General features: G+C 42.9%; 1 protein-coding gene across 8 annotated transcripts in view; it reads right to left on the minus strand.

Moving 5' to 3' along the window:
- Window positions 1-15,370, minus strand: part of ESRRG (estrogen related receptor gamma) — a 382,131-nt gene that overhangs the window by 359,016 nt on the left and 7,745 nt on the right. For 3 of the 8 annotated variants that reach the window (XM_048937115.1, XM_048937117.1, XM_048937116.1), the window contains exon 1: window positions 2,572-2,772. The exons of 4 other annotated variants lie outside the window; for them this stretch is intronic. The gene's annotated coding sequence lies outside the window, so the exon portion shown is untranslated. Of the gene's footprint in view, window positions 1-2,571; window positions 2,774-15,370 lie in introns of those variants that run through there. One more of the 8 variants, XM_048937118.1, reaches the window with a different exon arrangement.

Below are 15,370 nucleotides of genomic sequence, written 5' to 3' on the forward strand. Positions count from 1 at the left end.
GGCAGACTTGAAAGAGTCTCTTGTTCATGAGTAAATCTGCAGTTAGTTTTTCTAGTACTGGTGGTTCAATCGAAAGATTCGCCAACTGCCCCCTGGAGAAAACTGAAGATCTGCATTTAAATGGAGATATAGTATTTCCAAATGCACACTACCTGGAAGGCAGATACTGTCAAGGTTTCTCAGTGAGTGGATCTCAAATTGTATTAGGTACATTTCAGTGCTGTAACTATCCCCATTCCGCAGGACTGGGACTATTTCCATATCATTTTGCCATGTGCGTGCTCCGTAATATTTGTCCTGATAAGCCAAAATTAAACCCCCATCTGCAACACAGCCTTCACAGACTAACAAGGAATTACAGCCGTATAAATAATTTTCTGATACGCACAATGAAGACGATATTAGATAGCTCGGCTAGAAATCTTAAATAATTGAAAAGTATGATGACTTAATAGAGTAGTAAGCTTGGTTTACAACGCAGCCAATTTAGAGCCATAAAAACACTGTGTAAAATTTTTATCTTGTGGTTGACCATTACATATCCTATTTATTATTCCAAAGTATTTCAACAGCATTTTTTCTTCATTAATGTGGCTGCTGGCATTTAGCACCCACTCTCTCCTTGCACGTGATTTTCCTGGAACAGCTTTAAGAAAAGAAAACAAAAACGGAGCAGACCACTACGGGGCTGTTCCTCAATACAACATGCATCTTTTCACAGTCTGACTCGAACTGGCTTCACGGGCTGTAAAATACACTCAAAACCTCCGAGACTTAAATATAATTAATCAAAGCCATAGACGTAAAGTTAAAAGGTGCAGTGTGACTACTGATCCCGACACAACAGTGAGGAAATAAATAAATAAATAAAATCAGACCTCATGAATATTTTGTTGCTAATGCACAGTAGCTCAAAGATCGGGTGATCCTTTTAGGAAAACAACTTAATCTTGGAAAATCATAATAACCTTCCAGAAAAGTTTTTGCGAGTACATAACATGGGGAGAGAAAAGGTTTAGAGTGCAAAAGACACTCGTGATCAGCTTCAAGCGCACAGGCATTAGTCCAGGCAGCCTCGTGCTGAAATTCAGGTTGCTATTGAATCGTCCCCGTAAACAAGGTTACTGTGAACGGCCCCAGATCTCCTTCCCGCAGCACCTTCAGCGCAGCCCTTCAGCTGTCTACTTAGTTCGTCCCACCTTATCTCGCAGCCCTGACATTCTAATGCTGATTCAAATTCAGGATTCAAAATGAAAGATGAAATCATCTCCAAGATCACTTAATATTGAAATACCGTTGCAGTAATAAGTGGTGCTGGGTTTGAGATAGGAACACAGCACTCCAGCAGTAACCTTTTAATTTCTGGGGGAAATAATAATAATAATTAAAAAAAAAAAAAAAAAAAAAAAAAAAAAAACCGGTATGGGATGACTGCAATACCATTAATGCAATCGATTTGTTTGCCTTATTTTGATAATGAGCGTGCTGAATGCCATGTTTGCTTTCTCCTGCCCCCCAAACATCTGAACTGGAAGGTGCTGGAGAGGAGCACGGGCAGCCTGCAGGGGCCCCCGGCCCCAGGGTCACCTCGATGCCCCCCAGCAGCAGGGACACGGCCCTACGGGGTACTTCTCCATGCTCAGCCCTGGTACATGCTCAGCGCACCATCTATAAGCTAATGTAGGTTATACCGCAAAGTGCTCCCGTCCTCACCGCGGCCGCATGCAACGTGTGCGGCACGGGAACATTCTGTGCTCGAGAGCAGGGGGAAACACGTATCAGATAAGTTTTACACTCTGTATCTCAGACAGGGCTGCTGCTACATGCTTAAAACTTCGGTGCTTTCAGGCAAAAGGGCGTTCGGGTTCTCACCTCCCCCAGCTGCATCCCGCGCCCACAACGGCACTTTGAGGCTCGGGGTCACCCCGAGCAACAGAGAGGAGCGGGGGGCCGGGCCGCCTGCCCTGTGCCATTCACCTTCACTCGCACTCGGCTCCTTCCCACCGCCTCCCCCATCGCAGCCGCCTCCCACGCGCAACCCAAAGCGCCTGAACTCCACGGACGCTCCGAATGCTGCCCGGCACCGCTTCTCCCCCCCTCACAACACAGCCCCAGGCCCAGGGCACGCAACGGCGTCCCTCCCCCCCGCTCTCTACCCCGCACGTGTGCCCTTGCGTCCCTCCCCCCACTTCAGCCCGGCAGGGTCCGGCCAGGCCCGGCGGCTCCCGCTCGGCTTCGGGACGGAGCTTTCCCGAGGGGGAAGACCCCCCGCGTTAAAGTAGCAGTCACCCCGGGACCCCGAACTCTCACTGTGCCTCAGTCACTTCCCCGGCACTCCTGACCCCGTGAAGGGGGGGAGGGCAGAACTGCGGGGCTAGCGGAAAGAAAGAGAAAAAAATCGCACCCCCCTCACCCCCCTCGCTAATTGCCGATGACCGGGCGGGCCGGGGGACGGCGGGCGAGTGTGCGGGGCTGGGGGCGGAGGAGGGGGGGGAGGTTGGCCGCGGCTCGCCTCCGCACCGCCCCCGCCCCGCCGCAATGTCAGCGGGTGGAGAGGGGGCCCCGCGTTACCTGGTCAGCGCGGAGCCGCAGGCCGGCTAGTCAGGTGAGTCGTCGGGGATTTTAAAGAAGCCGAAGCCGGTTTCTTTGCTAGGAAAGTCTACAACACCATGCAGGGACATTGCAAAATCTTTACGCACGCCTCCTTTCCCCGGGCTCCCCCGACCTCCGTTGGAGAGGGGGGAGCCGCCGGCGGGCGCAGGCCGAGCGGCGCCGCTGCTGTGGGGCGGGGGGCTCAGGGGGCGGCGGCGGCGGCGGGCGCGGCCCCGGCGGGCGCGAGGGCGGCGGAAGGAAGGCGGCGGCGGCCCCGGCCCCGCGGCCCCGGCCCCGGCGGCGGCCCCGGGCCTCCCTGCCGCCTTGGTAGCGCCGGTCCGCACTCGGCCTGACCCGGGACGTCACGCCGCCTGTCTGTTTTCTCAATGATAACTTGGCAGCGGCAGGGGGAAGCGGCCGGGTTATGTATTTTATTTCATTTTTTTTCCCCTGGGCTCGGTACCGGGTACGTGCGCGTTTCTCTGCATGCGTTTTTAAGCGAAACGAAGGGGGGAAAAAAAAGCCGAAACAGGAAATCCGGCGCGCGGCGGGGGCTGCCGGCCGCGATGGTGGCGGGCGCGGGGGAGCAGGCATGCGTTCATCTTTTTGTCTTTCATTTTACCTTCAGGTTGACGCTGGGCGCCGGGCGAGCCGCGCTGGTCACCGCCGGGTCCCACCTGGAGGAGGGAAGCACACGCAAAAAGGAGGAAAAAAAAAAAAAAAGAAAAGAAAAGAAAGAAAAAAAAAAAATCACGGAAACAGGCGGGGAGGGGGGATGGGAGAGGGTGCCACCCGGATGCGGCGGATGGGACAGCGCACCACGCGCAGAGCAGGGCCCCGCCATGTCCCTGCAGGGAATGGGACTGGGGGAAAAAAAGCACCCCGTATCGCGAGGGAATGTGGGGGACATGGGGAATGCAAGCCCATACGGGCTGCCTGTGGGTCACCAGGCTGTTGTGTGGAGGCTGGCAGGTGCTGGGCCAGGCTGGGTTGTGGGTGACCAGCATGTGGTGACAAGGGCTGCAGCCGCCAGGTCAACCTGTATGACTGGGTGTTGTTGTGAGCAGGGGTAGGAGTTGGCACTGGGGTTGGCTTGCTTTCCTTGGCATTTGTGTTCCTAAAAGGAAGACCATAGAATCGTTGAGATTGGAAAAGGCCATTAAGGTCATCTAGACCAACCACCAACCCATCACCATCATGCCCGCTAACCCATGTCCCTCAGTGCAAGTACACATGGGGGCAGGGACCTTTTAGTTGCGTGCATTCCTTCCTGAACAGAGTTATTTCCAGTGCTAGGCCTCACTTTCAGGTATCCATGGTGGCACAGACCACTGTGCCCTTTCAGCCAAAGATTGCACACATACACTTTTAATATCTCAAACTGCCAACTCACCGCAGCACCTGCACACTGACCAAAGATCTCAGTAAGGCCCAAAGTCAAGTGCCCCATCCCACACTGCATTTTCTACTGCCTGTTCTGACAACAGCTCACCATGTACGTGTAGCTAGTGCAACAGTTCACAGAGAAGCTGAAAAGCTGAAGCAGCACAGGGCTGAAACTAAATTATTGTTGCAGCTTCTATATTAGCATTAACGCTTTCATTTTCCTCATTTAAATACAATAAAAGAGAACATGGTCTTTGCTTAATATTGTTACTAACCAGGTTTTGCTCTTCCAGTTTTTTAAGAAGATGAAGCCAGGGAGAATCTAGCATGCTGCTGTGCTGCTGCTGTATTTAGTACACTGAAACAGTGCCTTATTTTGGTGAAAAGTCTTTGCTCTTTAACTGGGAGGAAAAAATAAGTTTTCAGAATACAGCGAAGTCCAAGCACTGCTCTAAGGAGAATGAAATTGAAAAAAGTACTTCTGATTTTTAACACAAGCTAGTCGAGGTGCTTTCTGTCTTGTCTATAAAGACAAATTTGCATAGTGTTTCTGTTTCAGACTTGTTTTCAGCGGCATTTAGACGTAGAAGTTTTTATTTGTCTTAAGTATACCGTCTCAACAGTGCGCTGGAGAGCACAGGGTACATTACTGATACACTGGTTTTGGTAGACTTAAAAAGCACTTTGTGCAGCTTGATTGTTGTCTGTATTTTGCCATTTATTTTTCAGTGAGGCTCTTCTGATTGATGTGGGGAGTTTCTTTAAAGAGATGTAAGTTATGGCATAGCTACCCAAGATGCTCTGCGCAGTTGTTCCATACCTCTCCTAAGAGAGAGATTTTAGTTGTGATTGTTGTGCTTTTAAAAGGGAATTAGTTAATCAAATTGCTGGTTTTGGAATGCATTGAAAGGAATATTGAAATGCATTAACTTCATTAAAAGAAGTGAGCAGATAGGTAACAAAACAAGTATTAGTCAAATAAGCATGAACTTGCCTATGGAGCCAATTCAGCCCTAGTGAAATCAACACAGTTGTGCTTGTCTACAGCATATTTAATTTGGCCTATGCAGCCACAGAGCCAACACTTCATTTGGCTGTCAAAGGTGTGTATATTAAAAACGTATGAGCCATGCGTCTCCTTCATGTGATTAACCTCTGAAGTCAGTCGCCCAGTTTTCCACTTAGTTCAGCTGCACAGTCCTATCACATACGCAGTATTTGGTGCACGTATGCACTGGAGGTGCAGGGAAACATTCCCATCCCAGCATTAGCACGGGGATGTGAGCTGTGTCTAAAGCGAGGACATGACGAGATGTGTTGCAGCAGAGGTTGCTCACAACCATAAGGGTTCCTGTGTGTAAGTCCCAGTTAATGGGCTGCACTGAGGTCTTTGCCACCATCTTTCATTACTGCTGTTACTCACACCAGCGAGAGTAAAGGAAAGGCTGGTATGTCTATAATCACACATTCATTTGCTATGTAGATATATCTTAAGAGCCACTCAACCCAGGAAAATTGTGCTGGAATGAGGTAGTGGATGGATGTAAAACAGAACCATGTGCAGGTGGCTCGTTCATTCTGGAATGACAGAGCTTCTTCCTGGTTTCACTTAATCCACTTCTAAAGTGGATTAGGAGAATTCAAAAACGTGAACTCTTATGCTGGCATGATATTTGACTACATATGGTTTTGGTTAAGGGTAATTACTGCAGTGTAGCTAATAACTGTTTTGGAATAATTTTGTGTGTAGACAAGTCCAAAATCGCACACCTGAAAACAACACACTGTACATAGCCTTTCTGTAGAACATAAAGTTAATTTAGCCCAACATTTGACCTACTTCTTTCCTTGTGAGGCATATTTAATTCATTACAGGTTTTCTTTCTTAGCAGAAACTGTACAACAGCCATGTGCTTATGATCAATTCAAGGACAGTGCTTCCATGTGCACTCCACAAGATAAATAAACAATTTACACAACATATAGTCTGAGTACATTCTCAGCTGTGTTGAAGCAGACAGTTGGCCCTCTACTGCAGAAAATATCAGGTTCTAAATTGTAAATATTTTGAGTAGGCTGTTAACAAAAGGAAAACAAAAGCCAAAGGTCTGTGTCCTCTTGAACCCCCATGATCTGCTTATCCTTTGACTACGTAGTGCTCAAAGCAGTAGTGTCTGCATGAAGCACCCGTTATAATTCAATACCTCTAGCTCCTGCATGAGGAACCTCTCAGGTTAGCACAAGATGGCTGGCAAAACAATGGGGTTTCCAGGAGGTACCTTAGGAACAGGGAGCTAGTTCTTCATTTGCTTACAGAGACCTGAATCAGGAAAAGCCTACTGTAGTCTCAAGCAATTATTCTGCTCTGAACAGATGCAGGAGGGCTCAGAATCAGCTGTGTTGTATCACTGCTGGTTCATAAGAAAGTTATTGAAATGATAATGAGAAAGGAATTTTTTTTTTTTTCAGCTTTGTGCCAAGCAGAAAGATCTTCAAACATTATTCTGTCTCATTCTGTACCACACACCTCCCTGCAAAGAGAGGTGACTCTGACCTGAATTACAAACTTTAACCTCAAAAAAAAAGGGGGGAAGCTGAAGGTGGGAGGGGGAAATAAGGAAAAAAAAAAAAACAAAACAAACAGATGTAAGCTCAGGTAGTAAATCAAACAAATTTTAAAGAGAAAAATAAGATGGTACAAATTACTAACCTTGAAACACTGACATGGGAAAAGCCAATAAAAACTACGAAAATATGAAGAAAAAAACCTTACTATTTGTAAAAGGCAGAGGTACCCAAGGATCTTCCTATGTGTAGATGAAGTCATCCTGCTATCCCATGTATCAGTCAACCAAGCTACAAACACAGTTCTCATTCTTAAGCTCCAGTTGTGATTATGAGCATGGCTTTACTCTGCTGTGCTGGGCTTTGGCTGAAGGATACAGGAAATGGATTTCACGTATGTCTCCTTCATGCTAAGTCTGCTTATTTAAGTACAAAGCTTTCTGATAAGAAAGTAAGCATTGAATGAAGAAGATAAAAACACAGATAAACATGATAAAAAAACCAAGTTTTTGAATCCTGTTGTAGTGTAACATTGGCCATGGGCCTAGTCTTGATAGTAAGGCTGAAAGCGGACTGAGATTGAAGGCAAGCAAGGCTTGGGGACCATGCAGGAGCATGTCTAAAATCATTATCGTGTCAACAGCTGGAGTAGATTGCTTTACACTGCTGCCACTAGGAGCACTCTAAAAGCAGGAGCCACCTGCAGTGAGAGGGTGTCCAGGATCTGCCCTGCTCCTGCTGGGACAGGGGACTGCTGATCCAGCAAGGAACAGGTCTGTGAAATCGAGAGCTCTCGGAGAAAACAACACAAGAGAAAAAAGAGGAAACCTCAGCATATGGCTAGTGCAGAGAAATGAAGGATCCTCTCTGGGAATTGGTTAGTAGCGCTGATGTTTAATATTTGTCATAACAACCACTGACTGTTTTGTTTTTTGTTCTAACAATGTGAATTATGCATTAAACATTAATACAAGCGAGTGTACTTTTCTTTTGATCTTCAAGCATAATCATTTCTAATGAGAGTTTATACACGAGCACTGAAACAAATCCCTGAGTCATGTGAATTTACATTGGTTTTACTCTGTGTGAAAGATATCCCACATGGGTTACTCATGTCTGTTAAACATAACATACTTACAAGTCAGAAGAAAAAAAAAGAACTCGTGTTTGGCTTAACGTAAGTATCAGTGTAGACATTTGGTTCACACACTAGCAATAATGCAATATTGAAAAGTGATTTTATCAGAGATCAGAATCAGGGTGAGGTCCCCACCTAATTAAGTCAGATCCAAGTCCTCACAGAAAAAAAAAAGCTCACCTGACTTCCGCAGCCTGGCTTCTAACAATGCTTGGGCCAAGTATTGGAGGAATTTGAACTAAATGAATAAAGAAGGTGACAAAGAAGTGAGGCTCTGGCTTGCCTGATGTAGATAAAAGCTGCCCAGCTGCCATCTGCAAGTACCAATACTACATATAGACAGCAGAGAAATTCTACGATGCTCAGTGGCTTCCTTGATGTTCTTGACAGACAAGCTGCAGTGCAGGGCTGACTTCATCTGAACCAAGGCCAGAACCATGTCTCATTTCTGCTCTTTTAAACATTAGTGACAAACTGCATTTTGTGAAAGCACAAACACTGTGCAACTGCTAACACAATTATTTAAAGTAAAAATGTTTGAGCCCTTCCACACGCAGTGTGTGCAAAGTACATACAAGATACAAGTGCAGGGTAGAACAGTCTGTAATGAGCCTGATCCCTCTGCATACGAGGTCTCATTACAAGATTTCTAAAATGCCTCTCCAGAACAGATCTTGAAGGCAAGGGCTGCAGAGGAAGAATGGCTGCCAAGAAGATATTATGTTTAATGGCAGATAGACTCTATCTATGATCCAGAACATTCCTCAGGAATTCTCAGAAGTCCATTAACATATTTTATTCTTAACATATGAGTGCTACAGAAGGATTGGAAGCCAGAGACCCAGGATTACCCCATGTAATATGGTGTTCTCACAGGAGGCTGCAGTCATGCTTCCTTCTGCTCCTCTGCTTTGGCTTGAATAAGCTTAAAAGCTAATGGTGGAGTTTTGAAAGGAAGGGCAGAAGATGCCTATTCGAGGAATAGTTTACAGACTAGAAGAAGAGGGAACATGAAACCCTTCATCCCTGAATCTGATTTCTCTAACTGCTATTTTTTATATGAAGACAGAGGGACTGATACTACTACAGTCGAGAAGAAAGTACCTCTGACTCCATTATGGAAACCCAACACTGTATGAACTAAATCTTCCCTGAGATTATAGGGCTTCATATATGGGAGGCACATGGCGTGTCAAGTTGGAAGATGAATAAGTCAATAATGAATCTTTAATAATTTTCACCTGAAGGACCCCAGCTCCATCTACACCCTGCTAGCAGCCCATTTTCAGAACCTAGCCTCAAAAGTTCAACAAGTTTTCTGGCTTTTCAGAATCCCAAGTACCTCCTCAGGCATGCAGAAAAAGCCTTGCTTTCAGTGATGTGGGTAGAAAATGGTATACGCAATGCATATGGAGGGCTTTCTCAGCCGTGGTTCAGCATTACAAAGCCTGTCAGACCACAGGCTCCTGGGATGCCCTCACAGCCCTGGAATGCTAGCTGGAAGTGTTCCCCTGTAATTTAGCTCATTTGGAACATTAAAGATGCTCATTTCTAGGGACATAAGTGAAATGCGCTGATACTGAACACATTGTTTTACACCTGCGGGCCTTTAGCAACCAGCATAGAGGCTAGTGGGAAGGGGAGGACACCAGTTTTAATTTTGTTGTTTATGACAGAAAATGGTGAGAATAGCAGGAAAAGATCATATTCTACAGACTAATGCACTTATTTACACTTAACTGCCTAACCCCAGTCAGAACCTTATATTCTATTACTGACTACACAAAAATACCATCTCATGTTGAAGTAATTAGCTGGTCAGAGCCAGAATACAGACCAAGCATACAGCTGGAGAAAGCTGACAGAGCTCTACTGAAATCAGTGGAGGCATACCAGCTTATACCAAATAGAGACCTCATTTGCAACTTTTAATCACAAAAGGGCGAGGGGGGGGAGGGAGGCAGGGAGAGAGAAGTTGCATTTTGTTTCATGAAATAGTGGCCATACAGTAAAGCAACAAAGTAATAAAATAAAATGTAATATATATATATATTATATATATAATATATATAAATACTTACATGGTAGCCAAGACAGAAGCAGAGAAGCAGAACAAACATGTAAATCTTAGCAATGAAATCCTACACTTGTGTTGCTGCGTATTTTAGCATCAGAACCACAGAAATTACCACTTGACTTTGGGACAGGAAGCTGAGCTCATTTTCTTGCCTCTGTACTTTTGGACCCCATTAGGGCTGCAACCTTCTCATCCCCGTCATAGCTCACCTCCTGGTAACACTCCAGGGAGAGGGGCAGAAACGACACAATAGGTGATTTTCCATGGGCGGATGTGTACATGTGAAGGGAAACAATCAAATTTTAATGACAATTTGGAGGCTCTTGAAGCTAATTTCTGGGCAGTGCAGAAATTACTGCCAGGAGCCACATGCTCTCTTCTCCTGCTGATGTAAGCAGGAATCACGGCTGTCCAAATTTTGTAGAAATAAGTCCAAAACCATCAGGTCACGCCATAAAAGGCACAATGAAAGAGTCCAACTGAGCTGCCCATTGCCAATGCAGAGCAATTCCTACAAAACTGCGGATGAGTGCACCAGATTAATGCTACCAAAGCTCTGTTCTCATTAGGTACTTATAGCACAGTAGCACTGTTCAGGGTAAGAAGATAATTTGGTTAGGTGCTGTATAAAGCATTTAACCAGATGAAGTTCCTGCATCCAAAGCCCTGTGAGAAACCTTGCTGAGGGAGTGTAGCAAACGGGATATCCTGGGGAGAAAGCGCAGCAATGATGGTAACAAAGGCAGCTACAGAGGGTTTTCCTCCATCAGGCTGGTGATAATTCTGCCAAGAAAATAAGCTGTTTATTTCCTTTCTAGCTATGATACTACATTACATTACTGAAACACAGTTCAATAACAGCTTACAAACGAAGTTTATAAAGCTTTATAAACCTTGTATCTAAGACAGCATGTACTGCTTAAACTCCCTAAACTATATGAAAACCAATAGGGTTTATTTTTGTTTTTGTAGATACCTCCTTATAGATAACTAAATTTAAAAAGAATTAATTTTCTAAATAGCATTAGCCTTTAAGTTGCTCTGCAGTTAGGTGGCAGAGTTGCAAACACTTCTACTGAAATAAGGGAACTCACTGCAGAGAACTGTCTTTTCACTTCTGAGCTAGACAATCACAGCCTCCAACAGGCCAGAAAAAGGGTCAGTCCATCCCCCTTCATCCCTCTGCTCAGGTTGCAGCTCTGGCCACATAGAAGGGGAAAGAAACACAAGTCTAAAGGGCAGATGTGTCCACCTGGCACTGCCTAAGCACTGGGAATGGCTTATGTAAGGCAAAGCACAGAGCAATTCACTTTGGGAACTGCCTCCCTTGCAGACACCTCTGTATCACCAGCTGCCTTCTGCGAATGAGAGCCTACTGCAGCACTTTGGTGAGGCAAAGTGAACAAACTGTTCGCTTTCAGCACTGTGTGGGGTCTGTTATTGCTCATGCACCCAGCACAGTGCAAAGAGTGCATAAGACATCATCATTGGGCATGTTTGTGAAGCTCTCCTGGCCTGAAACACCTTCTCATTTTAATTTTGAAGAAACCTCAGGAAGACTGGTGTTAGTGACTGATATCAAACCAGCTTTTTCTCAGTGACTCTCTGTATAACTGACTGAAAGTCTTGCTCTTTATTTTCTCTATTCAGTCATTTCATAATTTTTGTATGGCTTTTCTTTTTTCTTTGGTACCACGTGATTGTATACTATAGTACAACTCATCACATTAGAGCAATTTTACTACTACGGAGACTGCACTATAATGTTTTGCTACCAAAACTCTGTTAAAAAATAGAGCCACTAGCTCATGAACACTTAATCCAAGTCCTTCTGGAGCCATCTTGAGAACTTCATTGATCTGCCTGAGGCCTCTTTTGTAATAATGACTCTTAGAAAGAGATTGGTGTTTTCTGTTGTATCAATTTCCATCACTTAACAACGGTAGCTCTACGGTCCTACCTTTATTAGTAGGATATCACATTCCTGCATTATTTCTATATGCCACACAGAGCAGCATCCAGAGGCAGGTTGTTTCTCATATTCCACATGTACTCATTGCTTCTTGAGACAGCTCTTTTGGTTCAAATTCAATGAAAGTGACTCTTCATTATTTTTCCATTACATTTCAGTTTTTTTCTCTCTCAGCTGCACACTGCTGCAGAGAACAAACAACATCAGATGCTGGTTTTGCTCCCCATGGCCTCAGCACTATGAATTGCTTTGTCAGAGGAATTCCTTATGATTTTAGGTATTTCTGCTGTTATGCACAGAAATACAAGAGATAGCATTCAAGGAATTTTTTGGTTCTGGGAAGACAGGTGGGTCTTCTCACTCTCATACAGGTACAGGCTTTATAGACATTTAATGAACAAAATGTTGCCACTAAGCAAAGGAGGGTCACAAAACTCTTGAGGAGACAGTTGGAACCAGGTTTTAGCAAGTTGTGAAGGCATCATAAGATGTGTGGGCTTGATGAGACTGCGTACATGTAGCAGTTCTATGCTACCTGCTTTGTAGTCTCACATCAATCACTCACATACCTTTGGGATCTTGGGCACTTCTCTCTCTGTCCCTCAGTTCACATGTGTGAAAATACAGATGAAATTTACTCTTTAAATGTCAGTATTATAATCACTCACAGGTGTTTCATGTCTGTTTCATCAAAACTTTTCAAACCATAATGCCAAAATAAGCCATTCATAAGAATTGAGCATAGTTGCAGTAGATCCAGAGTGCAGAGCACGAAGCAAAAAAAATCAAAACTAAAAAAAAAACACCAAGATTTAAAGATTTTATCTATTGTATGTTTTTCTCTAAAAGAATTCTAATTAATTGAGGACAATTTATTTGCCAGAGAATGGGTGAATGAACTGAGAAATAATTCAGTCAGCAATTGGCTGCGATCACTGTCATTTGCATATGATGGAATATGATTTGTGATTCTTCCCTACTGAAACTGAATTGTGCTTGAGAAAGGAGGGGTGCTACCATTTCAATAATTTCTTCATTCTACCAAGACAGACAAATTAGGACCCACAGAATCCCTCTCCTACGTGACACTTCCTTTAAAGCAAAATTGTCACTCTGAGTAACTTTTCCCCTAGCTGTGAGACATTCCTATGTCATTTATTCCTTTAGATAGATGTTATTTCAGCCTAGGAATATTTAAAAATAAAAATAAAAATAAAAATGATTCACCCTCTGAGTTGAGTATCACCCAAGTTAGAAATAAATGCTCCATTTGCTTCAATTTTTCCCTGAATACACAACCAGAAGCAATACTATATGTACACATACAGCTGCAAAATATTTTCATTTCCACATGTCAGTGGTGACCACCACTGGATTACACTATTTTTTCTGTCTGCAAAATAGGTTATCTTCCTAGTTCTTATCACCTTCTAGTGATGAAAAGATGTGACATGCAGCTCCAGGTATCGTGCAAACACTGAGGAGTGATTACACAGGATGCTACTAAAGTACATACCCTTTTCAGCATGTTTCAAATTGTCGAGTTGAAGAGAACAGTGTTAAGAAGATTATTCAGGAAACATCCATACATGAAAAAGTAACAAGTTTTCCTAATTTATAATTCAGAATTCTGCTCTATTTTCATTCCTTGTGTAGAGTTTTATATTTTTTCTATTACATCTTAAGCAAATTTTAGATGCCTCACTCTTTCCTTGAATACAGAAAATACAAAAGTTAAAAGTTCTAAATAATCATATAATTTGTTCGGGAAACATACTGATAAGTGAATGCAAGGAATTGCCTGGTTCAGTTTTGCTTTCCTCAACTTGAACATTTTTCTAACTGAAAGAAAACTTCCCCATCCGTTTGATCGGTCATCATTAATGAGAGTTAAACACTTTGACTTTTGACTGGTAACTTCCCCATAAAGGCAGCAATATAATGTTTTGTATTCTATGCAAGTTTAAAAAAAATAATAATAATTAAGAAATTATTGTCAAGCTCTACTTGTACATAGACTTGAAACAATTAAGCATCAAACACCAAATATCCCACTTGTGAACATGACAGTGATTTCCATGACAGCAGAGAGAAGACGGAGAGAAAGGAGGACGAGGGGTGAAGGAAAGCTTCTTACTACAAGATGTCAAAAGTAAAGAGCACTAAACAGAAATACATGAAAAATTAAGGCCTGTAACCATAGATTCCTACAGAGAGGTGGTGTTATTTTTACATATTTCCGGCTAGGAATTCTGAGCATTTCTGTAGTCCAAATAGTAAGAGGAAGCTACTCAAAGTCACGAGAATTTTCCTATCAACTGCAGTGGAAACAAAAATGAGCCTTTAACCTTAATTAGCTACTTGAAGCGAACTTACAGTGAGTTATCTTTTCTCTCCTCTGTGCTCAAAGATAAAACCATTATTTATACATTACTGATGTTCAGGCTGAAAAAATATGCGCAAGCATATTACTATTCTTGCAAGTATTTTCAGAGAAGGAATTTGCGTTTGTTATTCCCATGCTACATCTTAAGGTCATGATTCACTAAGAAAATACTTATTTTTGTGCTTTGAATGAGACTTCTTTTAAAATATAAATATGATGAAATCATTTCTAAGTTTATTATTCCTACTCTCATTATTAAAAATCAGACACACTTTGAAACATTAAGTTCTTAGGTAGAAATACATCATTACCACAAGTACTTCTCACAAACGTGTCTACTCAGTTGAGCTGCTAAGCATTCTTCTATACCTCATGATGAAAAGAGCTCCAGATCTATGCATACATTAAATAACAGTAAAAAATAAATGTTCTAAATTGGTAGTTATAGAGCTACTGAATCTTAGGCAATATCTGCTCTTATTTACCATGGCTACTGGTAATTCTACACATGCAGTTAGCACTGAAGGCCTTTGTAATTGTTGAAAACTTGAGATTTGCATGACTCTGTAGCCTCTATCATTATATACTCAGCCAAAGAAACAAAAACAAAGTAAAACTTGGCCATTTAATAGGGGAAAAAAAGCTTTTAATTTTGGAACAAGAGATAAACTAATAAAAGAGAAGAAAATATTAAAGTTGCAAATTTCCACTCTCAAAATAACTCATATAATTAAATGCTCTCCTTTCTTTTCAGTTAAGAACTAATTTTCTGAGGGGATGTCAAGGGGACTGCTGCTATGCGTTTTGATAAAGTTAGCATGCCATCATCTGCTAAATGCCTATGACACGTTGTTTTACATTTCTTGTCAACTTATGGCTCTTTCATTTAAGAACTGTTTAAATAAACCAGTATACATTCATACCTACACATAGAAGTAACTGCTTTAAAAGAGTGTTTATTTTACACTTTCTCCTTATTCTTGTTTTCTGCCGTTTGCTGTTTCCTCAGTGCTGTTCTGATATCATATACAATAACAGGTGCAAGTGAAGTAAAAAAGAAAGCAATATATTCCCCCTCATTTGTCTCAAGTATTTATTGACAGACAAAAACTGTGAGGCAAAAGGTCTAGCCTGACATCTCTTTTAAAGTCTCAATAGTGTACCGAACAACTGCAACTCAGTAGCTTCGTCTCCTGCTCTAAAGAAGCAAGACAAACAAACTCCCAAAATACCTTTATATATTTAGATTTTCCT

The sequence above is a fragment of the Lagopus muta genome, chromosome 2 (assembly GCF_023343835.1).
Source record: "Lagopus muta isolate bLagMut1 chromosome 2, bLagMut1 primary, whole genome shotgun sequence".
NCBI lineage: Eukaryota > Metazoa > Chordata > Aves > Galliformes > Phasianidae > Lagopus > Lagopus muta.